Source organism: Narcine bancroftii, chromosome 6 (assembly GCF_036971445.1).
Source record: "Narcine bancroftii isolate sNarBan1 chromosome 6, sNarBan1.hap1, whole genome shotgun sequence".
Taxonomy (NCBI): domain Eukaryota; kingdom Metazoa; phylum Chordata; class Chondrichthyes; order Torpediniformes; family Narcinidae; genus Narcine; species Narcine bancroftii.
Genome location: NC_091474.1, coordinates 220019156 through 220038168, shown reverse-complemented (window position 1 = coordinate 220038168; position 19013 = coordinate 220019156). Strand labels below are relative to the sequence as shown.

At 37.7% G+C, this 19013-nt stretch overlaps 1 protein-coding gene across 1 annotated transcript in view; it reads right to left on the bottom strand.

Moving 5' to 3' along the window:
• Positions 1–19013, bottom strand: part of LOC138737370 (protein lin-28 homolog B-like) — a 317579-nt gene that overhangs the window by 288832 nt on the left and 9734 nt on the right. The gene's annotated exons all lie outside the window — the stretch shown is intronic.

The following is a 19013-nucleotide window of genomic DNA, read 5'->3' as shown; positions in this document are numbered from 1 at the left end:
TTCTAAGCTCATTTGCCTTTTGTACAATACTCCTCGCATTGAAATAAACACCTCAGAACATTTGAAGAAGATTTTTTTTTAAACTCTCCTGGTGCACAGGAGTTTTATAAACATGATCACATTTGATTAATGAAGCACCTGTCAGTCCCACCTGAAAACATTGGCGGAGCACTTCTACCCATGGTCGCTGCCTGACCTGTTGAGTTTATCTAGCTTTTTTCTTTTCACATTTATCGCTTGTTGCTTGTGGGGAAACTGTGCAAACTGACTCCTGCATTTAATTGTACCTGGAATTCTAAAGTAATGAACTGTGAAGCAATGTGGACAAACCAAATTGCTCCAAAAATCAAGTTAATTTGTGCTTTTGGAAGTTCACATTTGTGAAGTGTGAATAAAAGGGATACCATTTACTGTATTTAGTTAATGCAAAATATATATGTGCCACCCCCATTTACAGAATGCCCTGGGTACACTCCCTTCCATCTGTAAATCAAACTTAGAGACAATTTCATATTACAAATCCTAAAATTGAACTCCAGTTCACTGGATTGCTATTTGGTAACTAACATGTCGAAGAAGACCGCATCAATACATCATCTTTGTTATGGCATTTAGACCAAACTGATTATACAATAACTCCCAATACAAAACTGTTTAAGTAGCACATCGGCAGTTTGACCCTAGAATTCACTAAAAACTGAGCAATGTGATATCCTTTCCAAAACAAAAAAAAGGATTTCGGACATCCTGGGCATTTTTATAAAACTTACTGCCATCTTTTTTTTCCTTGTTACAGGAAATTTGACACTTGCTGTCTTCTCTTTCAAAGCATTAAAAGTTTACTGTTTGACAAGTAAAGCAAGGGATCTCAGCACTCAGCAGTATGCAGCCTACAATATAATCAATTATTGTTTTACCTTCTGCAATCACCAGTTGCTGCGATCTGCTCCAACTGAAACCTTAAGTCAGTCAATAACCTAAACTTCTTCAGGTAATTAAGCAGATTTCTGATTTTGAGATTAACTCTGTTGGGATATGCCTGGCTTAAGTTGTCTTTAAGTTAACCAATCTCCAAGAGCCATAGCTCACAGTTCTGTTGCAACCCAAGTACTTCACAATGACAAGGCAAAAGGATAAGTGGCATTTGACAAAGCTATTGGGTTTAAAGCATGCCTTTGTGCAGTGTGAAAAATGGTTCTTCTTTTTAAGTCCCCATCCCCCAGACATGAAGGCAAATGAAAAAAGTGGTGTGTGATTGGTGGAACATTTGGGGAAATGCTCTAAGCTCACCCTTTCCCATCACTCAAGAGCTCTGTAGTAACCTCATGAAATAACTACCAATCTGTCAAAGCGAACTGATTTGTGTGTCCGAGTTTCCCAAATATTTTAAAATCAACAAATAATGTGCAACTCACTCATCACTGTTTTTTTTAAAATAACCAGTTCCTATAATACTTAGCAATACATTCTGAACATATAAACTTCTGAAGTTGTGGTTACATTGTAACATAAAACATAAAAGGAAATTGCAGAATGGCAATTCATTCTCTGATTCACCTTCAATCTATGTGTGACTCACTAAAAGGGAAATCACGTGATCAGAGCAGCAAATGTGATTGAGAACAGTGTATCTTGCCTTTAAAATCTTTCTGCAGAAGAAATAAAAGCCTGGTATTAGCTGTCCACAGCCATTCAAGGGTGGGTCTGAATGCCAAATAAAAAAAAGCTGTAATGGGCTGAGGTTAATCTTAATGGGGGCCCACTTTAACCTTCTGAATGCATCAAAAATGTGAGAGTTGCATCTTGTCTCAGCATCTTCCTATACTTACAACAGGGGTTTATTTTGAAACAATCTTTGAAGGGAATATGATTCTCTCCCCCCCGAACTTGAAACAATGCTAAAAGACATTTTGGTTTTAACAGTTAACACTCACTTGACTGCAACCTCTGCTTAAGGAAACAGCTCCTCTCCTCCCCCACCCCAAACTGTATTCTACTCCAAGCTTCTTAAATAAATAGGAGTATCAGGTGACCAGGGTGATGGGTGGTCTTAAGGGCACCAGCCAAAGCTGTGCTAATGTTTGGACCAGGAAGATAAGAACAAGTGTTGGCTGGAGTGTGGACTGTGGTCGGAGATAAACCAGGCAAGAGGGAAAGCTAAATCCATAATCAATTTTACCATCAACTATAATAGAGAGAAAAATACACTCCAGTTTCTGATCACAAATTTGATGAGTATGTGAGAAAGGGATTACACCTGATACGTTCATTTAGGTTTTGTTTTCCTTCTTCATCATTTTCCTTCATTGTTTTTGTCTGTAAAATGTGAGTGCTTGCCAATAATCTCTCTTTTATAAATTATTTAAATAGAAAATAAAAGCTTTTCAGAACTTATGAACTTAAACTACAGCTTGATAATCTTGGTCATATCACCTGACTCGTTGCTTGAAAGTTATGGATCAGCACCCAGTATTTTAGTCTTTCATGGGCTGTCAGTTAATTAAGACAGAAAAGGTCAAGTAGCATTCAAGTTTTTAAATGTGCCATACTGAGACTATTAATAGGCAAATGAAAGAAAAACAGCCTATTAATGGCAAAAGAAGCATTCTGTGTCGAACAAGGCCATTTATTCACAGATATCTAGGGTAGAGTTGGGGGGGGGGGGGGGGGGGGGTGGTGAGGTTAGTAAGATTGAAAAAAAAAATCGATAGAGCTGCTGGTTGCAATCCCAGAACAATCGTAAAGGCCTAGAGAAGAAAGCAGAATTACCCAGTATTTATTTAGTCATGTTAAAGCAACAACCTGCCAATCATTTTGTTCCTGCTTCCAATTCCTTGAATTGATGATGGAAGCATGCAAGCTTCTAAATTAGATGAAGGGAAAGGAATTTATTCAAGGGCATGAGATGGGACATTTTCTTACCATATAACATATAACCATATAATACATTTGAGTTCACCCTGTAAAAATAACGCAGCTGAGAACTGCATTTTCATGTTTTGCGTTTCTATGCATCTCAAATGAAAAATTTCAAGATCACGTTATAGGAGCAGGATAAGCCCCTCAGCCCATCAAGTCCATTCTACTGATCTTTCATGAGCTGATTCATCCTCCCACTCCCCAATCTTCTCCAGGTAACCCTTGATGCCACATCTAAATCAAATACCTCTCAATTTCTGATTTAAATATACCCAAAAACCTCGCTTCCACAGCCACCTACAGCAAAAGGTTTTACAGATTCTATCATAGGGGGATACATTTCATGCAGGCCAACAACTCCTCTCCATCACTGTAAACTCTATTCCACAGATAATCATTTTTAAAATAACTATTTATACATTTCCCACCTTTCATTATAGAAATACATATTCTCATAATATTTAATCCATCCTCAAAAATTATTTTCCAAATTTGCACAGCAGTAGAAAATGTCCACAACCCCCATCACTGCAACAAGAGTGGGTCACTCAGTCCCTTAAGCCTTCCCTGCTCTCTAATTTGATGTTACATGATCAGTGCCATAATTTCATTTACTCAGCCTTTGTTCCATATCCCTTGATACTCGAGCCTAACAAAAAGCTGGCAATCAGAGTCCTGATCATTTTCACTGATCCAGTGGGTGGGGGAGGGGGTATACATTTTCTAATACCTCCTATTTTTATGTGAAAATATGCATTTTGAATCCTGAATTTTAACATTAAGCCTTCTTATTTTGCATCATCTAAACCATTTTCTTTTTTTTTACATCCCAATGAATTATTTTATCATTTCAGCCACATTGGTCAGATCATTTACTGAAGTGATAAGCGCACTACAGTAAACTTAAATAGTCATTATCATAACTTAATACCTAGAACATAGGATGCCATTCAACCTACTGAGTCCATTCCAGTTCCAATTACAGCAATTATTTCATTCCCATGTCCGTTCATCTATTTCCCTGTCACCTTACAAATTATTGTCTCTTACAGGCCCATCGACTCCCCTTTGAGTATTTGCCACTTTCCTCGACTAAAGGGCAATTTACAGTAGCCAATTAACTTACCACCATGGTTCCCTCTAAGCTGTGCACTTGCACCAATTTTGCAACCGGCGCACAAAGGAAATTAAGGTGCACACAAAAAGGTTAGTGACCTAAACTCATGTAGTAATTAATGATTATACTTATTGAAAATAATCTCGTAGCTAACTCTTTCTGTAAACTAGTCAGTTAAACATAGTTGTATTGTTTTAAAACATGCCAATAGTTTTATTAGCCATGAGAGCTGATGATCTTGAACTAATTTCAAGTTTACATTTGCACAAGCATTCAGTGCACACAGTCTTTTGTCACAGGAAAAAAATTTGCACAACAGGATTTTCGCGCACACAGGAAACTGGAGCACCCAGCAGAAATCCAAACAGTCACAAAGTCTACATGAGCAACACCTGAATTGAGGCTCAAACAAGGAACTAGAGAGCAGTGAGGTCCCCAGGAATACAACAATTATAAAATATATGATTAGGTCAGAATGAACTATAAAAGGAACATTGTCCTTCATTTGCTTCAACTCTGGTGTGGCAGATCAGCCATAAACCATATTACAAAGTTGTCTGAAAATAAGATGTTACCTCATTTTTCATTTTGCAAATTATATACATATATTACTTTTACTTTTCTGAGGTCTTTTGTCCGCAGTGATTTTACGATGTTTCACAGAGCTGAATTACAAATACCCACTCACACTCATCTGCTCTTTAACTTTTCTGCGGTCTTTTGTCCACAGTGATTTTACGATGTTTCACAAAGCTGAATTACAAATACCCACTCACATTCATCTCCCTTCCATACTCAAACAATATGGGGCCATATTTTCTCCATTTCTAGAAGCTGGTTTTGATCTAATATGGTATAAAAGCTGGACAGCAAACCATTGCCCCTCTCACTTCATCCGACAACTTTCATTTTATGGGTAAACAAGAGGGGAAGAGAGAGAAAAAAATCTCAAAAAAGCAGCGTCTATCAATACAAACAAATTGAAAGCCAAAATGCAAAACCCCCAAACTTAAAACTTCTGTAACTTTTCAGATAGTCATCAAATTTCATAATGCAAGATGCAATTCACTGAACAATTCAATGCATATTTATAAAGAAAATGAATGGATTTATTTCACATCCCCATTAAGCCATAAAATGCCCGTTTTTAAACGAGTAGTTCTGAAGAGCAAAACTGCAAATAGATGTCAAAGCTCTTGCATCTTCCACGTGTAACGTTCCAGGAAGGCACATCAACACATTTGCAAATTTTCAAATGAACAATTGCAGAGAGATTTTAAAACTTTTGACTGCATTAGTTAAGATTTAACTAATTTCAGTGGATTAAATTTCCCAGATCATAAAAGAAAAAGCATAGACAGGAAGAGTACAGGAACTATGCAGCTTTCAAACCATCTTTACTTTGAAATAACACAATGAACATTACAATTATGGGCCATTTCCATTCATAGCCGCAAAAAAAAAATCACATCACTAAAATAAAAATGGCCATCTTTCAGGCTGCCTCGATGAACTTGCTTACTTACATGACTTTTGTGCTTCCGATATACTTTTAGATAATTGAAGAGTTTTCAAAATATCACCCGAGGAACATTTTAGAAATGGTCCTCAAAGAGGTTGCTTGCAGGACCAACAATAAAAAAGTAAATATTGAACCTTGAGGAGTCACACCACACAGGCAAGGTTAGGTCATTTTTGCAGTCTACAAAATAAAAAGTGCACTTCAAAGCTCGATGGGGCACCATGTGACAAGTAGTGCAAGAATGTATTTTCTTGTTTATGATGAATGAATATTGCAGTATGCTGTTGGAATTTATCACAAAAAGCATAAATTAAGTATGAAACAGTCCAACACCTGGACCTAGTTTTATTTATTTCATCAGGCCCATCATTATTTCAGATATAATAGAGTTGATACATTACAGATAATGGAGAGGGGTTTAGATTAACAGAGACCTTTGAAAGGGTCTGGTAATAAAATGTGTCAAAGTTAGTCTTTTATTGAAAACAATGTAGCAGGATTTGAACTTTCTTAAACTGAATCTGTTACATTTATTCAGAAAGGTGTGTGCTAAATTGTAAATGAGGGGACAGGAAATTATTCTTGTCGCAGTTTCTCTCCTCCCTACATATTTTTCTTAGGGTGAGGCATTAATGAAGATTTCCTTTTTGTAGCACATCACATTACATTTTCTTTCCAACAGCCATTAAGCTCTCGATCCCCCTTCTTGTTACTAACCAGGGATTGCTCCAACACCACAAAAGGATGGTCTTCATTCATTATTGCAGTCTCTATTTTGCTTTATGACAACTGTGAATATTATCTACCTTTTTAATTTATTGTCTCCTTTTCATTCAATTAAGTATGCTATAGTGGCTGTTCTTTTCAAACTTGTTTTTGTGTTCTTTTCCCCACAAAGTATCTGTTTAGCTGCAGCAAGGAATAATTTCCATGGATATGTACATTACACAGCGTACAAGGCAATAAACTCATTGTCCTTACATGAGCAGTGACAAATGGGGGTGACTGGGAACAGCAGCAAATAGGTCAATGCTTATGAAAGGATGAATAAAAATATTGCCCCCAAAAAGTATGTACAAATTTTAAAAGACCCTATTCAGGAACTTTTGTGGTTCAGCTAACAAAAGAAAAAAAACAATACTTTCTTAGAGATGGGAAACAGGTTGGTGAAGAAATGAACCAATTGGAATTCAGAAATGCCTGCCTGTCCTCTGTCTCATCCATTGCTAGGACGATGCCAAACACAAGGACATATAATTCTCTGCCTGGGTAGCCTACAACCAAGAGCATCCTGAATCGGTTCCACTATTTACTCTTGTTCTTTACCCGATCTAACTTTCCAAGCCAAGTCCAGAACTCATTTCTCCCACCATCCCTCCATCTACCTGCCAGTGATATCCATCCCTATAGCCCCTTTCACACTTGCCAGCGATCCCAGGAATCAAACGCCAATCAGCCTTTAAAGTGACAAGTGTGAAAGTAAAATCTGCTCAACGCCGGGGTCAGATGACGTCACCTCACGCTGGGGATTGCCGGCCTCGACCCCGAATACAATCCCCAGCATCTACAGATGTCATTATGGAGATCAGGCAAGTGTGAAATGGGCAACAACATTGCAGGCACTTCCTATTAAAGGTAGATCAGTCCAAACACCGGGTATAAGCACTTGCAAGTGTGAAAGCATTCAGTGTTCAGGTTAGGAGTGGTCTAGTGTGATAGGCCAAACCCTCATTCCTATCCAGAGACACGAAACAGCCAATTTACTGGGATGCAAAATGTGAAAGGGGCTTTTGGAAGAATATGTTGGAAGATAAAGGAGGGGGGTGGGGTTCCTCTCCTAATAAAGGATGAGGCAGGGTGATAGTGAGAGACAATACTAAATCTAAACAGTAGACTGTTGATTCCACCTGGGTAGAGATTTTTTTTTTTTTTAATTGACTGGTAGGAGTTGTCTAACAACATTGCAGTACACAGGCAAATATTTGATCTGTGTAAGAATGGAACATCACTGGTCATGGGAGCACTTGTACATATATTTTATGAATTAAGTTGGTCAAGGAACACTTGAGCACTTCATAGAATCCATCTGTGATAACTTTCTCGAACAGAGCTCTAGTAAATTACAAGATTGCCAGGAAAGATCTTCCGAAAGGACGTAGAGAGAGCTGGAAGTGGCCACGAGAAGGCCTTGGCAAGCAGGATTAAGGAAATCCCCAAGGTATTCTATAATGAAGAACAAGAGGATGACTTGTGTGAGGTTAGGACCCATCAGGAGTGAGAGTGGAAATGTGCATGGAGGGAGAAGATTGCTGAGCCACCGATGTTGATCATTGCATTGTCATAATGTACAGGAGAATTGGATGGTTGCAAATGTTCAAGAAAGGGAGTAGAGATAGATATAATCCAGGAAATTATAGACCAGTGAGTCTTACTTCAATGGTGGGAAAGGTGTTAGAGATAATCCTGAGAGACAGGATTTACAAGCATCTAGAGAGGCATATTCTAATTAGGGATGGTCAGCATGGGTTCGTCAGGAGAAAGCTGTGCCTCACAAGCCAGATTGAATTCTTTGAGGATGTAACAAAGCACATTGAGGATTTGTAAGGTTTCCCATGCAAGACATTTCAAAAGTAAGGAGGCAAAGAATCCAAGAGGCCTTGCTTAGTCGATACAGAATTGACAGAGAAAGCAGAGGGTAGTAGTAGATGGTTCATGGAGCTCAGTGCATGGATCTGTTCTGGGACCACTCCTCTGTGAATTTTATAACAGATCTGAATGAGGAATTGGAAGGGTGGGTTAATGTTTGAGGATGAAACAAGGGTTGGGGGCATTGTGGTTAGCCTGAAGTTGCCAAAGGTTAGAGAGGAACATTGATAAGATGCAAAGCTGGAGTGAGAAGGGCAGATGGAGTTTAACATAGAAAAGTGTAAAGTGGTTCACTTTGGTGGGTCAAATTTGAAGGCAGTTTACAATGTTAATGAGAGGTCTCTGAACAGTGTGGACGAACAGAGATCTTGGACTCCATGTCCATACGGCACTCAAAACTGCTGTGCAGGTTGATAATATGACTCAGAAGGTATATGTTGTGTTGGCCATCATTAACCATGGGATAAAGTTCAAGAGCTGTGAGGTAATGCTGCAGTCATACAAGATTTTGGTTAGTCACCACTTGTCCAGTTCTGGTCACCTCATTACAGGAAGGATGAGGATACTTTAGAGAGTGCGCAGAAGAGATTTACAAGAAAGCTGCCTGGAATGGAGAGCATGCAGTATGAGGATAGGTTGTATGAACTGGTCTTTGGTCCTTTGGGCAACAGGTGAGGGGGTGACCTGACAGAGGTATATAACATGATGAGAGGCATTAGTTATGTGGATGGCCAGCGACTCTTTCCCAGGGCATAGTTTTAAGGTGCTTGGGAGTAAGTACTGGGGTATACGAGGTAGTTTTACATATAGAACGGTGGAATGGAATGCGCTACTGGAAATAGTGGTGGAGGTCGGTACAATAGGATCTTTTAAGAGTCTGTTAGATACATACATGGAACTAAGAATAGTGGAGGGCTATGCAGTGGGGAACTTTTAAGCAGTTGGTAGAGTGGCTTATTAGGTTGGCACAATGATGTGGGTCAAAGGGGCTGCACGTTTCTATGTTCCAACATGTTACTGAACCGACAAAAGAACATGGTTTCTTGGATCTGGTCCTGTGCAATGAGACAGGCAAAATTAATGATCTTGCCATTAGGAATCCTCTCAGAATGAGTGATCTTGATCAATAAGAGTTTCTCATACATAAAGGGTGCAATAGTTGGATCTAATCAAACTAGAATCAAAGAGACTACAATGCGATGAGGGAGGAGTTGGCTAGCGTAGATTGGGAACACAGGCCATAAGGTGGGACTGTTGAGCAACAGTGAAAGACTAAAGTTTGCTTAATCGTGCTATAAATTTGAAAATTATCCATCTCCAATTTTCAATTGTCTTGATGACACTTGATTTTGAAAATCAAAAAGAAAATTATATCTTCCCATCTAAATTCACACAAGTATTCATCATAAATATAACAGAAACACATTTGTTTCTATATTAACTTCCTTTCTTTATCCACAGATTCTGTCTGACTTGCAAAACATTTTTGTGTTCATTTCCAGATTTCCAACAACTGAAGTTCTTTTGATGTTCAGCATGTTTAATGATGTTTATGTCTACAGTATGATGTGACATATTCTGATCTCCAATTAGTTTCATTTTTTGTATAACTTCTTTCCTCCTTCAGCATTTACGGGATTAATATCACAAGCTCCTGAGCTCCTTTAAGCAGCCCATTTTTTGTTCCTTCTAAATTCCGGTCATTAGGAATAGGTTTTGCATGGCTGTCCTTCCTGAACCCTTCCCCCGACAAAACAACAAAAAAAAAACTTGCTCTCATTCTTTCCCCATAATACAATCATAACCTGCTCAACACTTTTCTCCTTCTCCACCCTTTCATTCTCCCTCAGTATACTTTTCAAAACCCAATTAACAGGTGGGTGCATGCAATGTGCTGCCAGCAACATTGGTGGAGGCAGGTACAAGAGGATATTTCAAGAGAAAAATTAAAAGCACAATGCTGGGGGAAATCAGTAGGTCAACCAACCAATGTACTTCATGTAGCAAAGATAATAGATACATAACCACGTTTTCAGACTTGAGCCCTCCATCAAGGTAGGAGCAGGAAATCTTTTAAGATCTTCCTGAGATCTTTTAAGAGACTTGGCTGGGTACATGGAAATGACACAAGTGGAGGGTTATGCAGTAGGGAAATTCTATGCTGTTATTAGGTCCCCACAACTCTGGGCTTCAAAGGCCCTATACTGTACTGCAGATTGTTCGGTGTCCAGGCTAGGCACTTTTTTAAATAAACATAGAAAAGTACACAAGTAAAAGCCCATTAATCAAAGATAATATACAAAACAGAATATACAGAAAAGTTATTCAAGAAAAATACAACTATTACATATAAACTCAATATCTTAAGTCAAACTGAAAAAAAAGTAACAAAACACTTGAACCATTCCAACATATGGCTATAAATGAAAAGGATTATCTCTTGTTGCAATTGACCCCTTCATTTGACACAGTCTTAGTAAAGGTTCCATTATTGTCACGTAATACGATATTTAGAATGCAACATACATGAAATCCTTTAACTTTTGTCTGCCGTGAGGAAGAGAGAGAGAGAGAGAGAGAGAGAGAGAGAGAGAGAGAGAGAGAGAGAGAGAGAGAGAGAGAGAGAGAGAGAGAGTTGCCACTTTGTCCAGCGCCCCTCACAGATAAGAGGCCCCAGCAAGGAACGAACTCATGAGCCCTGGTTTACAAGGCCAGTGCTCTAACCACTGTGTAACGTTCTGCAACCATTGATTGCAGCTTTGTTCTTTTTTTTGTTTCCCTCCTCCTTCTATTTATTGATCCACAACATTTAATAGCTTTTTGTTTTCAAACATGTAACACTCCTCAATACTGACAGCTTTAAAGAAAAATATGCCAACTATTACTTTGCATGTATAAACCATAAGCAACATTTAATTTTCTTTGTGATTAGAGTTTACAAGGAAAATTGATTTTCAATATTTATCCTAAAATTAAAAACGATCCCTCTGCTGTGCAATAAAATAGGTTACAACCTCATAATTGCAAAAGCTCACCTATCCGGATGTGGGCATTGGTTTTGAGGAAGATCTTTCCAGGCAAATTTAATTATAAATTTCTGTAAACATTGCTGAAATTGTCTATTTTCTCCAGCAGTTTGTAGCAAATTCCCATGAATTCTTTTAGTCTTTGCAACTAACAAGTAACATCGAGTTTGCAATGTGGCCGATTTTTCCCCCGGGAAGATAAAGCAAATTGCTGGAGGAACTCAGGCGGTCAGGCTGTGGAGGCGATACCTGACAGGATTTCACCTAATCACACATGAACACTGTCAATTAGATATTTTGATCTCCAGGGGCAGCAACAGCCAAGGCCAATCATTCTCTACATATAGAACACATACAAGTTACAAACTGGGTACAGGTCTTTCACCTCTGCGTGGGTGTGTATCATTGCTGATCATTTCATATATGCAGAGCCTGCTTGTCCTGTGGCCTCCAGCGATCAATAGTTTCTAACATTCAAGAACAATCACTGATTTTTTTTCTTGTTCAGTTAAACAAGTAGAGGTGTTGCCGAATCTGAAATGGAGTAATGGAAACCTGGAATCAAATTTTCCTCCTCTGAGTAGTTCAGTAGCGCCCCGTATAAACTTTCTTAGCCAGTAATAATGCACCTTTACGAACATATCTAGATTTTACATTTATCTTCTTGCAAATTCACTCTGCATTTATCACTAAAATAAATATTCTAGTAACATAAAGCTTCAAGATGGACCCTGCTTCAGGGTGAGAATGCAGGATGTTGACTTTTCTTGTCCACTGGTGAAAATATCAGTATAATCATCATGGATATCTCATTAATAATTCTTCCTGAAAGCAAACTTATTTAATATTACATATATATTCAAGTGAATGTCTAGAGCCTTAGCTCCAATCATTGCTGATCTACCATTGTTCCTTGTTAAACAACTCAATTTTACTTACCTTTCATGGTGCAGGAAGCCTTTGGGCTCATTGGGTCTACCCCAGCTCACAGAACAGTGAATTCCCCTTTCTGATTAAGCTCCAACTTACTTGCTCTCACTTTCCAATCCCTTCCTCTTTGTTTTTTTTTGCCAACCAACCATAATTTAGAGATCAATTGACCTCTCAGCAGCTCTTTGGGGTGTTGGGGAGAGATTCGAACACCAAATGGAAACCCATGCATTCTAACTTCACACAGACAGCACCCAAGGTCAGAATCAAACCTGGGTCCTGAGAGCTTTGAGGTGCCTTAATAAATACCTTTATTTCTATCATCTCCAGCCTGAAAATATTTGAGCCCCTCTCCAATTACGAGTCCTCAATTACCCCCAATTTTAACTGCTGCATCATTGGTAGCCATAGCTTCAGCCTGACACTTTGGATTTCCCTCGATAAATCTCTCGATTTCACTTCACTCTCTTAGTCCTTAAAATCAATTTCTTTAAAAGTGCTTTAAATTGCATGCCAGAATATCTTTAATCACTGCTAAATATTTTTTATTAACATCCCTATGCCATATTAAAAAGACAATATAAAAAATTGCCATTGTACATATTACAGAGCAAAGTTAGCTTCCAATTTTCATAAGGAAAAATTATTAAGAATCTTATTAAAAAGATGGTCTGTATCATCGTCCAGATCATAAATTTATAAAAGGTCCATTCTTCATCAGAACATCAAAAATGAAGATTTAAAAAAAAATTTATATTGAATTTAGAGATTCAGCACAGCCCATGAGCCCATGATGGCCAAATAAACCCATGTGACCAATTAACCTTCTCACCCCTTGCATCTTTGGAATGTGGGAGGAAACCCACACAGACTCAGAGAGAACATACAAACTCCTTACAGACAGTGCCAGATCTAAATCCAGGTCGCTGACATTGTAATGGCGCAGTGCTAACTGCACTCAGAGTACTGCCCTATTCGTTTCTTGAATATGCATAAACCACTTATTATAGGCTACAACTTGGAACATTGAAGTATTTTTTAAAAAGTGTGTCATTCACTTTTTTGAGAGAGAAAAAAAAATCAGCTGATTGGTTAAATGCGCTTGTGGCTTGAAATAAGTCAAGGAATACCTCAATTCTTACATATTTTTCCTTCACAAGACATGCTAACAGTTAAATTTTATTTTAAAAGAGTCCACAATTATAAACATTACTGTATTGACTAACTTCGTCAAATACCTCCTGCTAGGAATTTATAAGATGTTAAAAGGTTTATTAAGGTTTACAAGAAGATCATTCATATCCTAAACTTTAAAAAATAATACCAGTAAATCAAACTGCCTGTTCAGAGATTTAAAGCAACAAATAATTTCTAGGAACAATTTAAGGGTGTTAATTTTTTTAAAAACTGAGCTCAAGTTACAAGAAAACAATTAACATATGCAAATATTCAACGAAACCAGTCTTTTAAACCACTTTACGACAGGAACAACTCCAAATGTCTTATCAGCATGGGTGCTTTATCCATTTTATCTCATCAAAGGGAACTGACAGTTTAGTTGGATGCTCAGTGGGAAGTCAAATGCCAAGATCTTCAAAGAAAGATAGTGTCAACCAGATCCGATCCAGGATCAGTTAAACATACTTTTGAAAACAATTGGCATTCCCCAAATGTTTGCAACCTTATGAAGAATCAAATTAATCTTCCAAGAGCTTGATATTTGTTTTATGTAAAGCACTCAATATTGAAAGAATTTAGAGCAGCCTCACATCTTTTCCAAAAGATTTTAAAGTTAAACATACTTCATGTTTAAATTTGTGTGTACTTTCAAACCCTATGCAACAAAATGAAGTTTATCGAAGCAGCAAACCCAAGGAAAACAAAGTGACAGCAAATGGAATCTGAATTTTTTTTTCAATATTGTCAAGTAAAAGATTTTAAAACAGATGAGGTACTTGCACAATTCCATTCAAGGGAATTTTTTAATTATGCAATAGAACAATGAGTAATGTGAACATTATACACATCTGTGAATTATCCACAAACTAAACTTTCTGTGAAAAGGAAGCTTTCCTACTGCATTTTTAGACAGTGACTCAAAGACCACTTTTTAAGCCATCAAATTGACCACACATTTTTATCCAAAAGTAATTGGTGTAACTGGAAAGATTACTTCAAACAAGGTCTCAAACTACTCATTTAAATTAAAATGCAGCTATTTACATTTTTATTTCAGATGGTACTTAGTTCCCAAAACCATTCTTCCTTCTGATTATTCCCACAACTACCCCCCCCCCCCACCCTGTATGATTTTCAGTGGCTAAAAACACAGATTATTGAGCATTCTTGAACTCTTTTACAGTATTTAAAGCTATGCACAATATGTAAAAGGCACAACAGCATGTTAAGATAAAACAGCTTCATCTGTTTTTCCTCCAACAGTAATATTCATAAAATACATTATATTCTTAAAATAAAACATGACTTGAGACAACTAAATACTTCAATATTTTGGAACATCAGCCATTCTCACGTTTTCCAACTATTCGCCATTCTCAAACAACTGGTACCAGATTGTTGTTGCAGAATACAATACTGTAAAGCTGGCCATGGCAGATTTAAAAATTAAGTTGTGATTTATAGTTTCCCATAGCCTGTTTTACAAAAGCCAGTAGTATTGAGGTAACACAGAGCCAATGTTCTTAACAAAAATCAATAGACTGATTATCTCTGCTATGACAGTATTTTTACATTCAACCATCTTCATGGAATATTTAACCCAATTTGAAATTGAAATGTCATGAGCCCATTCCCCATTCTTCAATGGTTTTTTTTTCTGTGTTTTTCCACTCCTTACCAAATTAATACTGACACATACTTTCCACCACAATATTTAAATCTATCAATAACTATCTGTGCTACAGAATCTATAGAAAATAAATTTAAATTAGAAATGTAATCCTCTAGGCAAATTCAAAGCTAATCATAAAACCATTACAGTGCACTACTATGCCAATCTATATTCAACACTTTCAATAATAATGGTCTCACCCACCTTTTCCCTTTTAGAAAATAAAGGTTTTCAGAATATTTTAGAATCCAAAATAGTCATATTCAAGATGTTAAATGTCAAATTCAAAACAAAGTCAGGAGAAGCAGCCATAAACAATATCATTTTATAAATAATCTTTATTACACCATAATAATTGTACTTTAAAGGTCCATAAGATTTGTGACATTTTCAATACAAGACTTTAAATGGAACTTTAATAGGACACGACTTTTTTTAAATGCACATTGCCAATAGAATCATAATTCTTAACAATTAATGTGAATAATTCAAAAATTCTATCACTGAAAGAATATTATTAAAAAAGGTCTTTCCTAAGGCACATCATAAATCATCTTCAGCTGACTGTGAGAGATTGTAAAAATAAGAAACCATTAAAATCTGTTTTTCCAGTTTAACTATGATACACGCTCTATCTATGTTATTGTTAGCCAGATCAAATTTTAAACATCTCCAAGGAATTCCTCACTATTTCCACACACAAGTTATCTAAGTCAGCATCTCTTCTGGAAAAATAATAATATTTAATGCTTACATTACAGTTCATCTTGCAACACAAAGAATAAAAACAATAACTTTTTTAAATGATAAGCGTAAGTAAATATAAACCATTGCAAGAGGTTATATCAATACAATCAGGTTGTATAAATAAACTAAAAGCTGATGATAATAAAATGTGGTTAGTTGTTCGAAGCATTAAAGGTCCGTTATGCACCATATACTTGATTATCACGGTGTCATTTTTAAACGGGTGCTAAATTACCAGTCTTACCAGCTACTCCCAGTATAAATGAATTGCACCGCAGAAATTTGAAAATGTTTGTTTCTTGGTCTAAGGTAGCTAATCTCTGTTACAAGTATATACCAAACGGCTAAACACAAGCTGCTGGCTGAAAGGCTGGATGGTTGCAGAGGGCAGAGAGGAAGGAGGAGAGAAATAGGTCTGAACATCCCAATCCTTGTCTTGGTCCAGTACCCCTGTTGGAATTTCATAGTTCTATCATCAAGGGAGAAAGGATTGAAGTGGGCCATGATGTCTTTCATAGACTGTTGTCAGGCTCAGTGTTTAAATGGATCCAACTACTGCAAGGCCTTTAGGATAAAGATGTGAATAAGGAAAGCATGAAAAATTCCAGAGTACAATAGCATTAAAAATACTACTCGACTTAAAATAAGGTTTGCCTTCAGTTTTGAGCTGCCATTTCAGGTTTAATATTTGAAGCTAACCCATAGATTGTACACCATTTGCCTTGATTTTTAATTTATCGAACGAAATGTCTGCACGGCTTGGATATATATTCACATGTTCTCTATCACAACACAACGCCAGCATCATCCATAGAGGATTATTTACATTCAAGAATGGTATGGCAAGGCTGAAAATGAACATTTTCAAGTATTTCAAAGACAAAGACACTTTGGCAAGTTACAAATTAACATCACTCTTTTTTTGTGTGTATTTCATTTGTTTCTCTTTGAGTTATATTTGTGTATGCTTGTTCAGCACATGTGCATTGGTCAATATACCAAACAAATAACAAGTGTTAAAGCCTTTAAGGAAAAAAAAATAAGCCAAGAATCAATAGCTGAGAGACAGCAATCATCAAAATTAACAACTAGTCCAAACCTGAGAAATAAAAGCATGCACATTGAACTCAGATCAAAGTGCTTTAAAAGTATTGAAGGTCATTTGCGTTTGAGATCTCTGAATTTTTGAAAGAAAGGCAAGTATTTTGCAGCAGGTGCTTCATAATAAACAGATTTTTGATTTTTTTCCTGGCTAGTTGTATCAGAAAATATACTTTCTTTTAAACTGCGACAAATGCTGAAAATATCCATATTAAAATAAAGCTTGACCTTGAGCTGACTTTCTGGTCAACTTTTCCTTCCTTACTACTTTGTCAGCAACTTATTGAGAAATTCACTTCAATAATCAATGCTCCGTCCCCAGATACTGGAAGTGAGGCAGAGGTGGATTTCTGATTATAGATTTGGATGGATCTGGAGCAAGGCAACTGCACAAAAAGAGGTGACCTCTAAGGTTATTAAATCTTGCAAAGGATCATTTTGTATTCACCAGGTATTTCTTAAAAACAATTTTGCAATTGAAAAGATGCACATTAATTTTTAAAAAAACAAATTGTTCCGAGAGGAAAAAAAAGCATCGTCTTTAAATCGCTATATAATACAAAATACGTCAGATACCATACAATCAGAGACCCTTAAAGAAATTTAAATGACCACAAAATTAAGAACAAGATGCAATTGTTTTTAAAAAAACTGATTTCGTTGATCCTCCAAATAGATTTATAGGTCATTTTCCTAACGGAAACAAGGACATTTTAATCTAACGAGTGAATGAAACAAATGTCGCTCATTGTAATTTTAATTTGTTTAAAAACGGGTGCAACAAATTCCAATTAAATCCTCTGCAGCGCAAATGGACCGAGACGAGACTCTTTAAAAAAAATCCCTTTGACAGCAGAACTAAAAGGGACAATAACCACGTGGAAACTTCATTTCCTCTTTAAAAAGCTAGATTATATAAAATTATGATTGCTGTCTTGCAAAACCACGGGCGCTTCGTTCAAACTCGGCTCAAGCCATTCCAACCCACTCAAAACACAGGCTCCGCTTCATTCATACGTGGGGGGGGGGGGGGGGAGAGTAGTTTTCTCTCCCCTCAAAATGCTAATTTTGTTCAATTTGATTAGTCTGGGGTGGAAACCTTGACCGATATATTTAAAAAAAGACTTGAACCAAGTCTGTCGCCCGAGCCCGTCGCTGGCAGTGCAACTCCTAAAGGTTCATGGCAACACGGGGGGTGCCGGCAGCTAGCCCCAACACACGCTTCTTCTCCCCTTCTCCTTGTGCTATAGTCATCCATAAAGCAATCTTACGAGGTCATAAACCCATACTTAACGATCCAAGAAGGTTTCGAGACACACACATGGAAGAATGGAGTCCCAGAGACAAAACACAAGCCCGGGAAAAGGGGAACTGCGCGGGGGAGTGAACATTCATTTCCACACTGATTTGAGCTCTTCCCTCTCTCCCTGTCCTGTCCTCCGCACAATTTTTGTGCCCAAGTAATTGCAGGCATCATTTAGAAACCGACCGCCGACTCTACACTGGGCAGATACTTCTCAGGCGACACGGAAAGGTAACAGAATTATCCATAATCCAAGCTCCCTTTAATAAACTAATTACTCTTCTCAAACAAAAAACCCCATCCGAGGCGGATAATCCTACAACAAAACCAGGAAGGGGGGAGGTGGCAAAGCAACGTTGACCACGATCCGCCACCGGAATAAAGGTCAGGAAGCGAGAGAGGTTTTCAACGCCGACTGCCCTGAGGGTCCTGTGTCTCTAATATTTCCCCGTGCAACCAACCATGAGACAAGCATTTCTGGGTTTCACCTTTCACCTTGCCAAGCAGATGGTTATTTTGATATTGGCACCGACAGGGAACGCGGGCGCGATTGGTTTTCAACTTCACTCATTCATTCATCTGACTTCCCATGACTAGATCCTGGACGAGTGGGCAGCGCAGTGGAAGCCGACGGATGCAAAGCTTGTTCAGCCAATGCCATCACCCACCGTTGGTTTCAGCGTTAAACCAGCGAAACGGGCCAGAGCTAAATCACTGCATGTCTGCAAAGGTCCCGGTGCGAAATCAAACAATGGGATCCAAATCCAACGGCAACTCAGCGTCAGGAGCCGCTTTCACAGTCGTGGTCGAACAACCCCTCCCCCTCCAAAAGTAAAACGAATGAAACTTGC